This window comes from Pelobates fuscus, chromosome 11 (assembly GCF_036172605.1).
Source record: "Pelobates fuscus isolate aPelFus1 chromosome 11, aPelFus1.pri, whole genome shotgun sequence".
NCBI lineage: Eukaryota > Metazoa > Chordata > Amphibia > Anura > Pelobatidae > Pelobates > Pelobates fuscus.
The window spans coordinates 130,588,247-130,602,241 of NC_086327.1; the positions used below are offsets into that span (position 1 = coordinate 130,588,247).

At 40.8% G+C, this 13,995-nt stretch overlaps 1 protein-coding gene across 1 annotated transcript in view; it reads right to left on the bottom strand.

The window, feature by feature from the left end:
• Positions 1 to 13,995, bottom strand: part of NRGN (neurogranin) — a 154,640-nt gene that overhangs the window by 48,656 nt on the left and 91,989 nt on the right. The window lies entirely within an intron of this gene.

The window sequence follows — 13,995 nt, forward strand, 5'->3', positions numbered from 1 at the left end:
ACTAGCTGGGAAGAAAAATAGAAACTCATTACTTATGGACAAACCTAAAAATACCCAAAATACGAACTTTCAACAAAGCTTTAACTAGATACAACAAAGACCATTCGAAAATAAAGAGAAGTTTGGCCAAACATTGACCTATTCTCCTACAGGACCCTATACTGACTACTATTATGCCAGAAAATCCAACGATACTTTTTTTTAAAAATTGCAATTTAAAAAACCTTTTAGCTCCTAGTTACGTAAAAGGCATACAAACTACTAACCAAGGAAAAGATCCGAGAGATCCAGGTTTCAGAGGTTTTGGGAGTTGTAAAGCCTGCCGAACCATGACATTGCCAAAAACTACCAGATTTAAAAGCAACAAAACAGGGGAAGAATTCCCGGTCAAGTCATGTTAGACTCACCTATTGGGGCTTCCCTTGACGTGGCAGGTGATTTTGTTTAAATGCACATAAGGGTTTAGGCCAGAGCGCAGGTAACGCTCTCTTTGTTTTTACTTTGTTGTATATTTGCTGCAGTGTCCGTGCGTCAAACAATATGTGGGACGCAATAAACAGTGTTTCAATATTAGGATGTTGGAGCATGCCAATAACATCAGAAGAGAACTTGTGTCCCATTCGGTTCCAGTGCACTGAAACTCCTGTCCAATGTTTAATTTAAAAAAATTTGACAGGCATAGGAATTGAGAAAATCAATCCCCATTAGAGAGGAGGGGACAGATTGAGATCCTTGTGCCAACGGGAGACCTTTTGGATCCAAAAATTGCAGACACCGGACCCGAATGGTTTAAATGTAGACATCGATATGATTTGGTTTGCTTTTTATAAATGAGATAAACACATAATAGATGGATGTACCCCACTGGACAGGCATAATTAGAATTATTTTTGTATATACATTTTTTATCATTTTTAATTTTATAATATATAATTTTTGATTTTGAAACTTATTTTGTTTAAATTGAAATACATTTTATAATGTATTTCTTCTTTTGGCAATTGGATATGTAAATATATATTTTTGTCTTAAGGATTTAATACCAGGAATCCGGGGAGACTTATTTCTGAAGAAATACGTTTTGCGATATAACCTTTTTTTAAATATATTTTGGATAATGTTTTTTTGGAGAACTTCTGGATATTTATTTTTTTCTTTGTCTTGTAGCTGAATTTAATAGATATTCATAATGGTTTGAGCTTGTCAAGTAGGGCAATCCATATACCGATATACATATATATATAGAACGAATAATAAAACAATAGATTTACATTTATTGCACTTTATCAGATGGTGGGTTCACTTTAAAGAAACATTATAGTCCCCTAAACAACTTTGGCTTAATGAAGCCGTTTTAGTGTATAGATCATGCCTCTCAGGTTTTACTGCTCAATTCACTGCCGTTTGAGTTAAATCACTTTGTTTAACCCCTTAAGGACCAAAATTCTGGAATAAAAGGGAATCATGACATGCCACACATGTCATGTGTCCTTAAGGGGTTAAAACAGATGTAATTTACCTTAAATAATTGCATCTAAATCTCTAAATTGAACTTTAATCAATCACATACAGGAGGCTCTTGCAGGGTCTAGCAAGCTATTAACATAGCAGGAGATAAGAAAATCTTAATTAAACAGAACTTGCAATAAAGAAAGCCTAAATAGGGCTCTCTTTACAGGAAGTGTTTATGGAAGGCTGTGCAAGTCACATGCAGGGAGGTGTGACTAGGGTTCATAAACAAAGTGATTTAGCTCCTAAATGGCAGATAATTGAGCATTATGACTGCAGGGACATGATTTTTACACCAAAACTGCTTCATTAAGCTAAAGTTGTTTTGGTGACTATGGTGTCCATTTAAGTTTAGATATATGTAACAAAGTCCCTTTTTTTCTATATCTAAGACTATTTTGTTTCCATTAGAGCAGAAAGTTGCAAACAAATGTGTGGTGTTTTTTTGTATTTGGGACACTATGAACAATAAAGCTTCATACAAAATTTGGAAGGCAAGGAAATAGGCAGTGGAATGCAACCCGAAACAAGGACGAATACAGAATCACACGGTGCCGATTGCATCATTAGAAACAGCTGCCGAGAGGAGGATTGGAGGAGACCGATTGGTAGGAAAGACAGAAACTCCGGAGGACATCAGGAACAAAATATGAAACAAAAAAACTACCTCTACTAGGAGGTAAAATGTGATAAAGTGTCTTGGTGATCAGCAGCTCAACACTTAATGTGGGATACAATTTTATCCACAAACAATACATAAAATATCAAAAGAAAATATGGCATAAAATATCTATTGGTGGAGCGCTCAGTAATAATGTCTGGCCTGTGGGAGTACCATGTTTACCCCTCAAATACAGTATTGAAGTGTACTCGAAGAGACATAAAATGACACAAAAACAAGGCAAAAATAATAGTGCAGCTGGTATAGAAAAGTTCTAATCTAGTGTTAAACGAAAAGCTAGAACCACTCACATGTTCTGGGGCCTATATAGTATTGGCTCCGTAAGATGGACCTTTTTGCTCTTAGGGCAGAAACACACACTTACAATGTCGTCTCCTCCAAAGGGGGAAATAGGAAGATAAACAACCAATATGCAGTATTGTAAAGTGGTTAACTTAAATCTAATGGTATGTATTAAGCTCACCTTTGTTAGAGCCTTCAAATCTTGGCTCTAAAGGTAATACGCAGAGTGCCAATTTTCTGGGGATGGCACCACCCGAATGAAGATTCTCTAAGGCTTCAGAGGACTTTGTTGGAATAATGTAAAAAAGTTATTACAGATTAACCTCTAAGCAGAGTTTAACTTCTTAACTCCACCTCCGGCAATGTCATTAGCACGTCATTAGCTAGCTCTGAACTAGAGTCCCTGCTGGCTAAAGTTAGTTCGGTACATATTGTCTACACACAACATGCTGGCGACAGCGGTTTAATGGCGACGTGGTCCCGTACCATGTTCTCCACTCATCCTGTCCTTTCTGACACCTATCTTCCTCAAACAAGGCACAGGGATGTCAGCTAGGAAGATCTGGCTGCCGGGATAACTTGGTCTCAATGCTGGAATCGAGTTGAGATTTAGCTATTTTTTTAAAATGTATTTATTTATTTTAATTTGGGAGGTGTGGACAAGCACAGCAAGGGTTACTCTAACCAAACACAGTGTTTTCTCAAAACTTTTAATCCAAGCCCCAGTTAGAAGCAACGCTTTGGAATAAACCTGGGAACCGTGTTTAATAATTGTTCAGATAACTCGTCCCCGCGTGCGTCAAACAATTATCGTTCAAACATTAAAATATTTCACACCATAAAAATAAAATTATCCCAATCAATAAGCATTGATTCTTACTAAAGACAAAGACAGCTAATGGTAATCACCATTGACCAAACCCATCACAAACCCATCGGTGGCAGTAATAATGTAGATCACATTATCCTGGGAAAAATACAAAGAAAATCTTTCATATTTCTAACACGTTTTACAGAACCTCCTGGTGAGAATTATAAATAAACACTGGGGGTGAGGGGATTGGGGGGGGGGGGGGGGGGAGAGGGGGGCAGGAGGGGGGACTGTTCTCAAGCTGTTTGGGTGGAATTTCTGCGCTGAAGGAGAAATACAATAAATATTGGGCATTATTTTTACAGGATTTTTCAGCGTTCAGCGATAATAAAACAAATTTCTGGATAATCGAAACTTGTTCTATGGTTTGTGATTTCCTTGTGTCGGACATTTCTCTGTCTGTTAAAATAAAGCCTCATTTTCTCAATGCAAAACTACTTCACAATCGCAGCCCTGTTTACGTGAATTTTCCTTTTTCATTCATTTGATCTCATGCAGAATAAGTGCTCTGTATGGAAGGCCTTTCGCGGTTTTCATGCAGTTTTCTACAATAGCTAGTAAATAATCGCGCAATTTCCTTGAAAAGAATGGAATACGGATCGGAGGGGGGAGGGCGCCGTCACAGGAGCCCAAAAGACACATTTTATGGAAAATGGAACTTGCCATTTCTGTGTAATTGTTGTAAAATGATGGAATTTAAACTCATTGAAGAGCTGGCATTGCGTTTCCTAGCCAACAAACGCCTGACTCCTATCATTCTCAGCAAACCTGTGAATTCTTTATTCAGAACAATTATTATTTAAAACGTCAAATGCAGGGGTTTAATTCTGCGCATTAATGGACACCCAGCTCCCTCACTCCAACAAACACGCTGCGTATCGAAAAAAAGAAAATGGCAGCCGATAGACTCTCAAGGCATCATGGGAGATCTAATGCACAGCTCTCAGAGACACACAGGTTATTTCACCAGTCGCTTATTTCACACGTTTTGCATATGTCGCAGAATTAACATGCTTGTAGGAAACAAATTAATGTATTAGATATATTTATATTAAATATATCTATTCTTCAATCTCTTTTATTGTTCCATTGAAAGTACTGGAGTTTGCATCTTGCTGGACTGAACCAGAATCACTAGAATTAGCCCGACTTGACAGCCAAACCATATCTTTATTTTAGCATTTCTGTCACGTTCTCGCACTCAGAGGACAGAGGCTTACTGGGTAGGGGTATAGTAGATAAACAACAAGCTGAGAGGTATTGCCGGCTAACTTGCAAACATGGCAGTCTAAAGCACTTGTATCACCATTTATTTTTAATATCGGAGTAATCAGCAGTAATGTCTCCATACCAAGACTGGGAACTGTGAAGCCGGTTGGGAACGGATAAGAGTACCTTATATTCTTAACTTCTTTTATATATTTTTTTTACAACAAAATTACGTTTTCTTGTATTTTCACGACGTGGTCACCTAGTCAATGTTGTACACATGTTAATGATGGTCATGTGACCTGATAACATCATAAAAATTTATTTTATTTTTTTAAAGTTTGTATTTTCAAATGATATTTTCAATCATCACTTGAAAAAGCCTTTTGGCGAAATGCGTTGTGATTCTATACCAACGTTTTTATTGGTTTAATTTATTCTTTTTTTTTTTATTGTTGTTTTAATTATTTTTATTTGTTTGGTGAATTACAATAAAGTTGTTTTTACCGTCCAAATTTATTTTATTGATCCTGCATCTATCCTGACACGTCTCCAATCCCGCATGTTTCCATCCATCTTTATACATCCTTAGTGGGGATTGCAACACTCAGATTTTATTGAGCATGACGACTACATTGGAAAAAAGCAAAACAAAGAAAACCAATGACTGATATATCCGTGAGCTGGGATTATACCGCTTCAAGCCTTCACTTAGAGCTGATTGGAAGCTCTTGCTTTGTGAATGCATTTTTGTTTTTATATATTTTATGTGGTTTTACACTGGATTACACTATTGGTGCTTCTTTGTGTCCCCGTATGTTCCATGTGAGACATCTATAACAGGCACCAACTACAACTTTGCTTTTGGAATGCATGTGACTATCCATCCATGTCCTTGGTATGGATGCTATTGCCATAAGCCGGTAAGATTGTATGGATGCTATTGCCATAAGCCGGTAAGATTGGTATGGGTGATATTGCTATAAGCCGGTAGGATTGGTATGGGTGATATTGCTATAAGCCGGTAGGATTGGTATGGGTGATATTGCTATAAGCCGGTAGGATTGGTATGGGTGATATTGCTATAAGCCGGTAGGATTGGTATGGGTGATATTGCTATAAGCCGGTAGGATTGGTATGGGTGATATTGCTATAAGCCGGTAGGATTGGTATGGGTGATATTGCTATAAGCCGGTAGGATTGGTATGGGTGATATTGCTATAAGCCGGTAGGATTGGTATGGGTGATATTGCTATAAGCCGGTAGGATTGGTATGGGTGATATTGCTATAAGCCAGTAGGATTGGTATGGGTGATATTGCTATAAGCCGGTAGGATTGGTATGGATTGGTATGAGTGATATTGCTATATGCCGATAGAATTGGTATGGATTGGTATGAGTGATATTGTTATCAGCCGGTAAGATTGGTATGGATGGTGTTGCTGCTATAAGCCGGTAGGATTGGTATGGGTGATATTGCTATAAGCCGGTAGGATTGGTATGGATTGGTATGAGTGATATTGCTATACGCCGATAGAATTGGTATGGATTGGTATGAGTGATATTGTTATCAGCCGGTAGGATTGGTATGGATGGTGTTGCTATAAGCCGGTAGGATGCTTCGTCCTTTCTTTACATATCACGGCACGGAACCCACCTGAATTTGTCAGGATATCAAACTGTTTGATCAAAGTACATTACTTCCAAGATTCCTCCAATATCATAAAGACTTCTCTTTAGGAACTACCGCATACCATCTATAAGACAATTCCAAGTATAGACTGGACAATATTGTTTACTTATATTAGTATTTGGCGCAGCCAGGTTTTCTTTTCTTAACATATAGAATAATCTGAGGTCTTAGAGTCGCAGGATTGGGTTAAAAAGAAATTTTGAATATTTTTTTGTCAACATCAATATTTTTGGATTCCTTCCCTGTGGATATTGTGTTGCCATGGCGACAGCTTTAAATGTTCCAAATAAACTGTTCTCCTCAGCAAATTCTAATAGCGAGTGTGAAGGAATGCTAATCACTATTAACATTATTTCAAAGCGATACATCAAATCCCAGACAAAATCCTGTTTGTTAAAAATACACGTTCAAAATAAAATGAAAAGACGGAGTAACAACTGTCAATACGTACGCCCACTCGCCATATTGTACGCCAAGCGCCAGAACAAACAGCAACTAATGATGAAGTTTATGGTTTTAAAACATGGAAATGAGAACCGTGAGTGAATGAGGGTATGGCTTACTTCAAACATGATGAAGGATGGGTTATAGTTAGACAAAGATATTATTCCAAGAAATTCACATCGAACTGTATCCACTAAACTAGCAATTGTGGAGAAACGATACAAGGCGAAAATTACTGAACCAGAAGAATTCTGCAATGACGCCATGTTCCCGATTTAGGCCTCGGTTATTATTGGCTCCTAATAAGGCAGGGCCGGCGCTTCTATAAGCAACTTAGTCGCCTAGGGCGCTGGTGGAAGTCAGATTTGGGTGACCTGGCAGGAGGAAAGCGCACACTAAGGGGGGGGAAGGAAGGACCACTAAGGGGTTGGGGGAGATGAAGTACCACTAATGGGGGGGTGAGGGAGAGAGGACCACTAAGGGGGGGGGGGTGAGGGACAGAGGACCACTGAGGGGTTAAGGGAGATGGAGTACCACTAAGGGGTGGTGAGAGGACCACTAAGGGGGGGGTGAGGGAGAGAGGACCACAAAGGGGGGAGGGGAGGGGGTGGGGAGGAGAGGGAGGACCACTAAGGGGTTGGGGGAGTTAGAGGACCACTAAGGGGTTGAAGAGATGGAGGACCACTAAGAGGGGGAGAGTGAGAGAGGTCCACTAAGGTGGGGAAGACCACTGAGGGACAGGGAGGGGAGTGGAACACTGTCCAATAAGCTGTATACTGTCCAATAAGCTGGATACTATACAATAAGCCGGATACTGTCCAATAAGCTGTATACTGTCCAATAAGCTGTATACTATACAATAAGCTGTATGCTGTACAATAAGCCGTATGCTGTACAATAAGCCGTATACTGTACAATAAGTTGTATACTGTACAATAAGCTGTATACTGTACAATAAGCTGTAGTTGTTCTAGTGACTATAGTCACACCAGGACGAATTTCCAGTTTTGGCCTAAAATTTTAAATTCACATTAAATTCGTGACAAATCCAACCTTTGTAAATATCCTGCTGTGTCCACAGCCTGTCACATGAGCTCATCAGGCTGGAATTAATAAATTCACTAACAATCAGTCAATGAATCCACTCACACTCAGCCAATGAATCCACTCAAACTCAGCCAATGAATCCACTCAAACTCAGCCAATGAATCCACTCACACCCAGCCCAGTGGTGTATCCTGGTTTTGTGCTGCCCTAGGCAGGACAAAACTCAGGCGCACCCCTTCCCCCCCGCGCCACCCCCACCCAACCTTTCCCCCCGCCCCGCATTCTATATACACACACACACACACACACACACACACACACACACACATTCACTGACAGATACGCATACACTAGCTAACAGAAACACACACTCACTAACAGACAAACACACTCACTAACAGACACACACACTCACAGGCACACACTAACAGACACAGACAGACACAGACACACACTCACCCACCCACATTAACACATTTTTTTAAATTTATTTTTAACACATTTTTTTAAAATTTATTTTTAACACATTTTTTTAAATTTATTATTAACACGTTTTTTTTAAAATTTATTTTTAACACAGCCCCCCCCCCCCCCCAGCCTCCTTACCTTTGGGAATGCTGGGGGGGGGGGGGTCTCTTCCTCCCTGGTGGTCCAGTGGCTGCTGGGCGATCGGGCTGCACTGCCTGGCGGGCGGGCGGGCGGGCGGCCGGCGAGGGAGCACTTCCCCAGAGCGGTCTGCTCAGCTCCCTCGCGCGCCTCAGAGTGAGGCTGGGAGCCGGAATATGACGTCATATTCCGGCTCCGCCTCCCAGCCTCACTCTGCGGCTGGCGAGGGAGCTGAGCAGACAGCTCAGGGGAAGTGCTCCCTCGCCGGCCACCCGCCAGCGCCGCCCGACCGCCGGCATGTCTGTTAGCCCCAAGGCTAACAAGACATTTGCCTTGGGCATTTGGGGGCAGCTTTTTTTGCCGCCCCCTGGAAAATGCCACCCAAGGCAAATGCCTTGTTTGCCTCGCGGCTAATACGCCCCTGACCCAGCCAATGAATCCACTCACACCCAGCCAATGAATCCACTCACACCCAGCCAATGAATCCACTCAAACCCAGCCAATGAATCCACTCAAACCCAGCCAATGAATCCACTCACACCCAGACACTCACACTCAGACAACAAATCCACTCACACAGACTATTTATCCATTCACACTTGGATAAAAAAATTCACTCAACAATGTATTCCTTCTACTTAAGACAATGCATCCACTCGTACTCAGTGAATCCACTCACACTCAGATAATGGGTGACATTTAGTAAACAGAGTTATTCTATACAGAGACAGAGCAGCGACTCGCATGTTTTGGTTTACATTGTCAAACGTACTCTGAGTGTGTGTTTAGGAGATAATCTGGAGCCAGTATACTGGTAGATCTGAGAGGACAAGAAGGTAAAGCGAATTAATTAGCCATCACATTGGGCAATAAGTCAGCACGCATAGAGCAATATCTTCTGCTTATTACTGAACGGCAACATTGTTAACAGAACTGGCTTTCAAGGATATTAAAAACCAAACATTGCACATCCCTTTATAGCCAACCCGGGCGCGTTGGAATTACAGGGCAGCGAGAAATCTCTCGTAGGCGTAGGTAAATAACATACATAAAATAATTGTTAGGGCTGGCGTCAACGAAAAACAAAGGGACGCTCAGATGGTGAGTGGGTGTTACAGACTGATATATAAGCCACGGGCCGCTGAATTCCCCATTGCTTCATAAAACATAGAACATTTCAGCAGAGAGACTAATTCCTGCGTTTAGCAGCGTCTGCATCACTTTATACTACCGAGAATAAAAGACAGGATATCCCGTATCTAACATCCTCACAGGATAGGGTTTTATTACTCCGTGATCTTTGTTTGATTGCTGAGATGAAGTGATTGAAATGTTAACTTTCACAAGTTGTGTCTTTGTCCTAATTTACTACAAAACTTAAAAAAATGCAGATTTACAATGGGGGCAGCATTTATTGGTTAGCTGCTTAAACTCACCACCTGCGTCACAAGGCAGTTCTTTACTACTGCCACCCAGTGACCTCCCTGACGGCTCCCTCAGACCTTCGGGTACACAGGAGCTGGAAGAGTAAGTTAGGATTACGTTTGTAAACAATGGGCTGTTCCTGCTGATTTCCCCAAGTTTGATCCTTTACACAATCCGCCATTGTGTGACCAGACTGATAATGCGGGTACATAGTACACCACAATAATGTTTACACCCAGACCCAATTACCATCTCATGGGAAATTAAAAAGATTCGTTTAAAAAACAGGTGAAAATATAGAGTTTTACTCTAGTGATAACCATGTGTTTACATAGAGTCACCTTTCATCAAAAACATAACAATCCATCGCAAATTCGTGCCCATGTGGCCTACAAGACTAAGCAAGGGGCATTAGGACAGCTTAGCCGACTATTATGGTATGTTTGGGCACCAAGTACGGACAGCTATGTCCAGAATAAACCATTTTCTGACACAACATGAACCCGAGCCGTACAGTTATGGTCAGTCTGTATTTTGGCTACATGTTACTATATTAGTCTGGATTACACGTTGAGCCGGGTCAGTCAGTATCACTTGCTACAACATAGGTTACAAAACTCAAACTCTGGCCCTTACACTGAACCAAATCCTAAACCAAACCCTGACTTAAACTCTGACCGCTGAGCTCGTATTTCTCACACAGGTCACGACCCGTCAGGAAAAGGCTGATGAACATATTGTCACGTTTTCAGAACTCTGGTAAAAGATATTTGTTAGTTTCGTGTCTCTGAGTGACAGAATTGGGTCTGGATCACCCACTCACAGGTTCCCATACACCCCCTTCCACCCTCCTCTTATTAAAATATTAAACATGACATACGCTAAGATAGTGCTCCAGTTATAAATATCTATCGTGTGAAGCTCTCCTGCGCTCTACTTCCCTAATTACACCGAAAGTGACAAAATATTCCTTCAGTATGTAACTTCGCGTACTAGGCATATTGCACATAGAAATGGAATTTTATTTCAGCTAATCTGTCTGCTTTATTCCTCACATAAATATATTTTAGATTTTTATTAACTCTGTACATTTTGGTGGATTTTACAGGAATTCGTACCCCTCCCCCCCTTTAACAATATCTGGTAGCAAAAAATAAACTTCGGGAATAAACTCTGTGTTAAAAGGAAACCGCTGAAGGAATATTTCACAATTTCAAATTTCGCCAGATTTGGCTTAAGATCACTTTATAAATCATTCATTTCGATCTACGCATTGGGCGTGCCGAATAGCCAAAGAACGGGCAACAGGAAACATATAAACATTTGTGTATTCTTCCTCATTTTCTGATACACTGTCTGGGTTACTCACTAAAGAAAGAATTGTCCAGAATTCACAGTAAATTTAGAATTTAAAGGTCTAAATCGCCGAACTGGAATGATTCTTGTAATTCCTGAACACTATAATTTTAATAAACACCGTATATACTCCAGTATAAGCCGAGTTTTTCGGCACATGTACATTGCCATAATACAGACCAGGACCGCTGGGCTCATTACAAGCCTGGCGGCCCTTTTGGGGGCCGGGAGCAAGCTGTTACTTACCTGTGCAGCAGCTCCGTGCAGCTCCCCCATTCAGCTCCAATGTAAATCTCGCAAGACCCGCGGCCGTCAGAGCGTTGCCTCGGATTACCGTGGCAACGCTCCGCGCGGCACGCAGACCGCAAGATTTACACTGGAGCTGTCCGGAATGGAGCTGCACGGAGCTGCTGCACGGAGCTGCTGCACAGGTAAGTAACAGCTTGCTCCCGGCCCCCCTCCTGCACAGCCCATGCCACTGGACCACCAGGGAATGATATAGCCCCCCTCCCTGGCCAGGTATCAAGCAGGGAAAGGGGACAAAAAAAGAAACAAATAAATATTAAAAATAATGGTATCAGGTTGTCAAGAAAATCCACCCACAGAAAATAGTTTTCACATTCCTGCTTTCATTTTTTTGTCTTGTTTCTGTGTCTATGTTTGTCACCTGCTTGTCCATTGATGCCTGGACCTGACTGTCATTGAGATAGCCCCCTTCCCTGGCCAGGTATCAAGCAGGGAGGGGGGACAAAAAAAAAATTAATTAAAATAATAAAAATAATAAAATATTAACACTATTAAAATAAAAATGCCCTTCCCCCACCCAGTTTACACACACACTCTGCATCATATACACACACTGCATTCATTATATACACACACTGTAAATAAATATTCAATTAATGTAATTTTATTGGGATCTAATTTTATTTTATTTAGAAATTTACCAGTAGCTGCTGCATTTCCCACCCTAGGCTTATACTCGAGTCAATACGTTTTCCCAGTTTTTGTGGTAAAATTAGGGTCCTCGGCTTATATTCGGGGCGACTTATATTCAAGTATATACAGTAACCCTGTATAATAAACTGTAAAATTTAGGTTACAATAGCCAAACTGTGGCTATAGCTGATATAGATCATTTATCTAAATCCAAATGTTGACCTGAGTTTTCCAACGTAGTCTTTATATCCCCACAATTCACTGTTTAGTGATTAAACATACAGCGCCCACCATTACTGCAGCCATTTACAGAGGGTGCAAGTCATTTTAGGAAAATGTATCTTTTGAGTTATGGAGCTGCTGACAAAGACCTTGATTTAATCTTTTTGGATAATATGATTTAAGCTTCCGTGCCACAGACTTTTGGAGAGGCTAAAAAGCCAGCCTCCTTGATTTTTTTTTTTTTTTTTTTTGTCAATCTTTCTTTTATTGAGGCATGAGACAAGCGGGGATACAGAATAAGGAAGAGGGGAATCACAGTATTTGTACAGAGTGGGAACATTTTAACATAACAGTACCTCTCCCTCTAATGGTAGCCTCCTTTTATATTATACAAGTTTGCCGAGAGATTAGTATCATACATATAATAACAGTTATGAGAGAAGTTTTAAACTATACGATTGTATTGTCAAAGTGAATTTGAGTAAACAGGTGTTAATCAGATGAATTACAGCCTAAACTTGTCGCTGCTGACCTAGTCATGGTGCGTAATCAGATCAGGATGTTGCACAGATTAACCTTCGGGGTGCATAAACGTAACTTAGATGGGTCACATAAAATAGGCAAGACCTTGCTATAAACTGGGTTTGCGTAAGCAATGTTTGAGATTGAACAACATGCTGAGTGGGGCACCACTGCGATTACTTGTGTCGTTACGGGCTGGGTTATGCGCAGGTGGCGCCGATTAAGTGGCAGTCAAGAACGATCAGACTGGGGATATATGACTAGAGCGAGTAGGTGCAGCTAAATTATTTTAACAGGATTGTCTAGACTTATAGGTTGGTAGCATAATACTGAATGGTAGGATTTGATGATGCATACAGTTGTTATCTTATACGCTCGATGCTAAACGTTCTTGGCGGTGTATGCACTAGTTATTGGGTATGCTTAGCATCCGTTACTCGCGGTGTTGATTATGCAGGGCAGCAAATACGCGTGGTAATGATAGTAGTTATGCTTGGCCACAGATACGCGTGGGAATGAAGTTGCGTAGTGGCACATACGTGGAGGGTTGAATATGTTTGGCACCTTTTTCGCGTCATTATTAAATATGCTTGATGACAGCTGTTCTAGATAGCGAATGTGTTCGGTATCATATATGCATGGAGTGCAAGGGTATCACCTAGAAAGAGAACAATAACAATGACAAAGACTCCCTAGGAATTAAAGTAAAACATTGTAACGTAACTGAAGGGCCTGTGGTAGGCTCACGCTGAATACCTGTCTATCGTAGGAACATGACAGTCTGACTATGGCACTCTTGTATAGGTAAATTTGTGGCTCGCGTAACGTAAACTGCACATAGTGAAAACATCATTGTGCTGTACAAGGTGAAAACAGTTGAGGGTTATTCTAGGCCAGTCTGTCTAGTTCTTTGATGCTTTAGCTGTAGCTGACTCTGACATAGACATTGAAATGGTTAGTACTATGTTTGAGGGAATATATGTTAAAAAAAAAAAAAAAAAAAAAAAAAAACCCTCCATGGAAGTGGGGCACAATACCCGTTTGTGGGGCACGAGTATATAATCAGCAGGTGCCAGGCTATCTGGGAACACGTCTAGTGGGCGTAATCAGGCGGTAACAGGTTGGAAATGAATATGTTAAGAAGTGCAAAACCAAGTAAAAATGGGAAAACAATGGAGAGCACTTAAA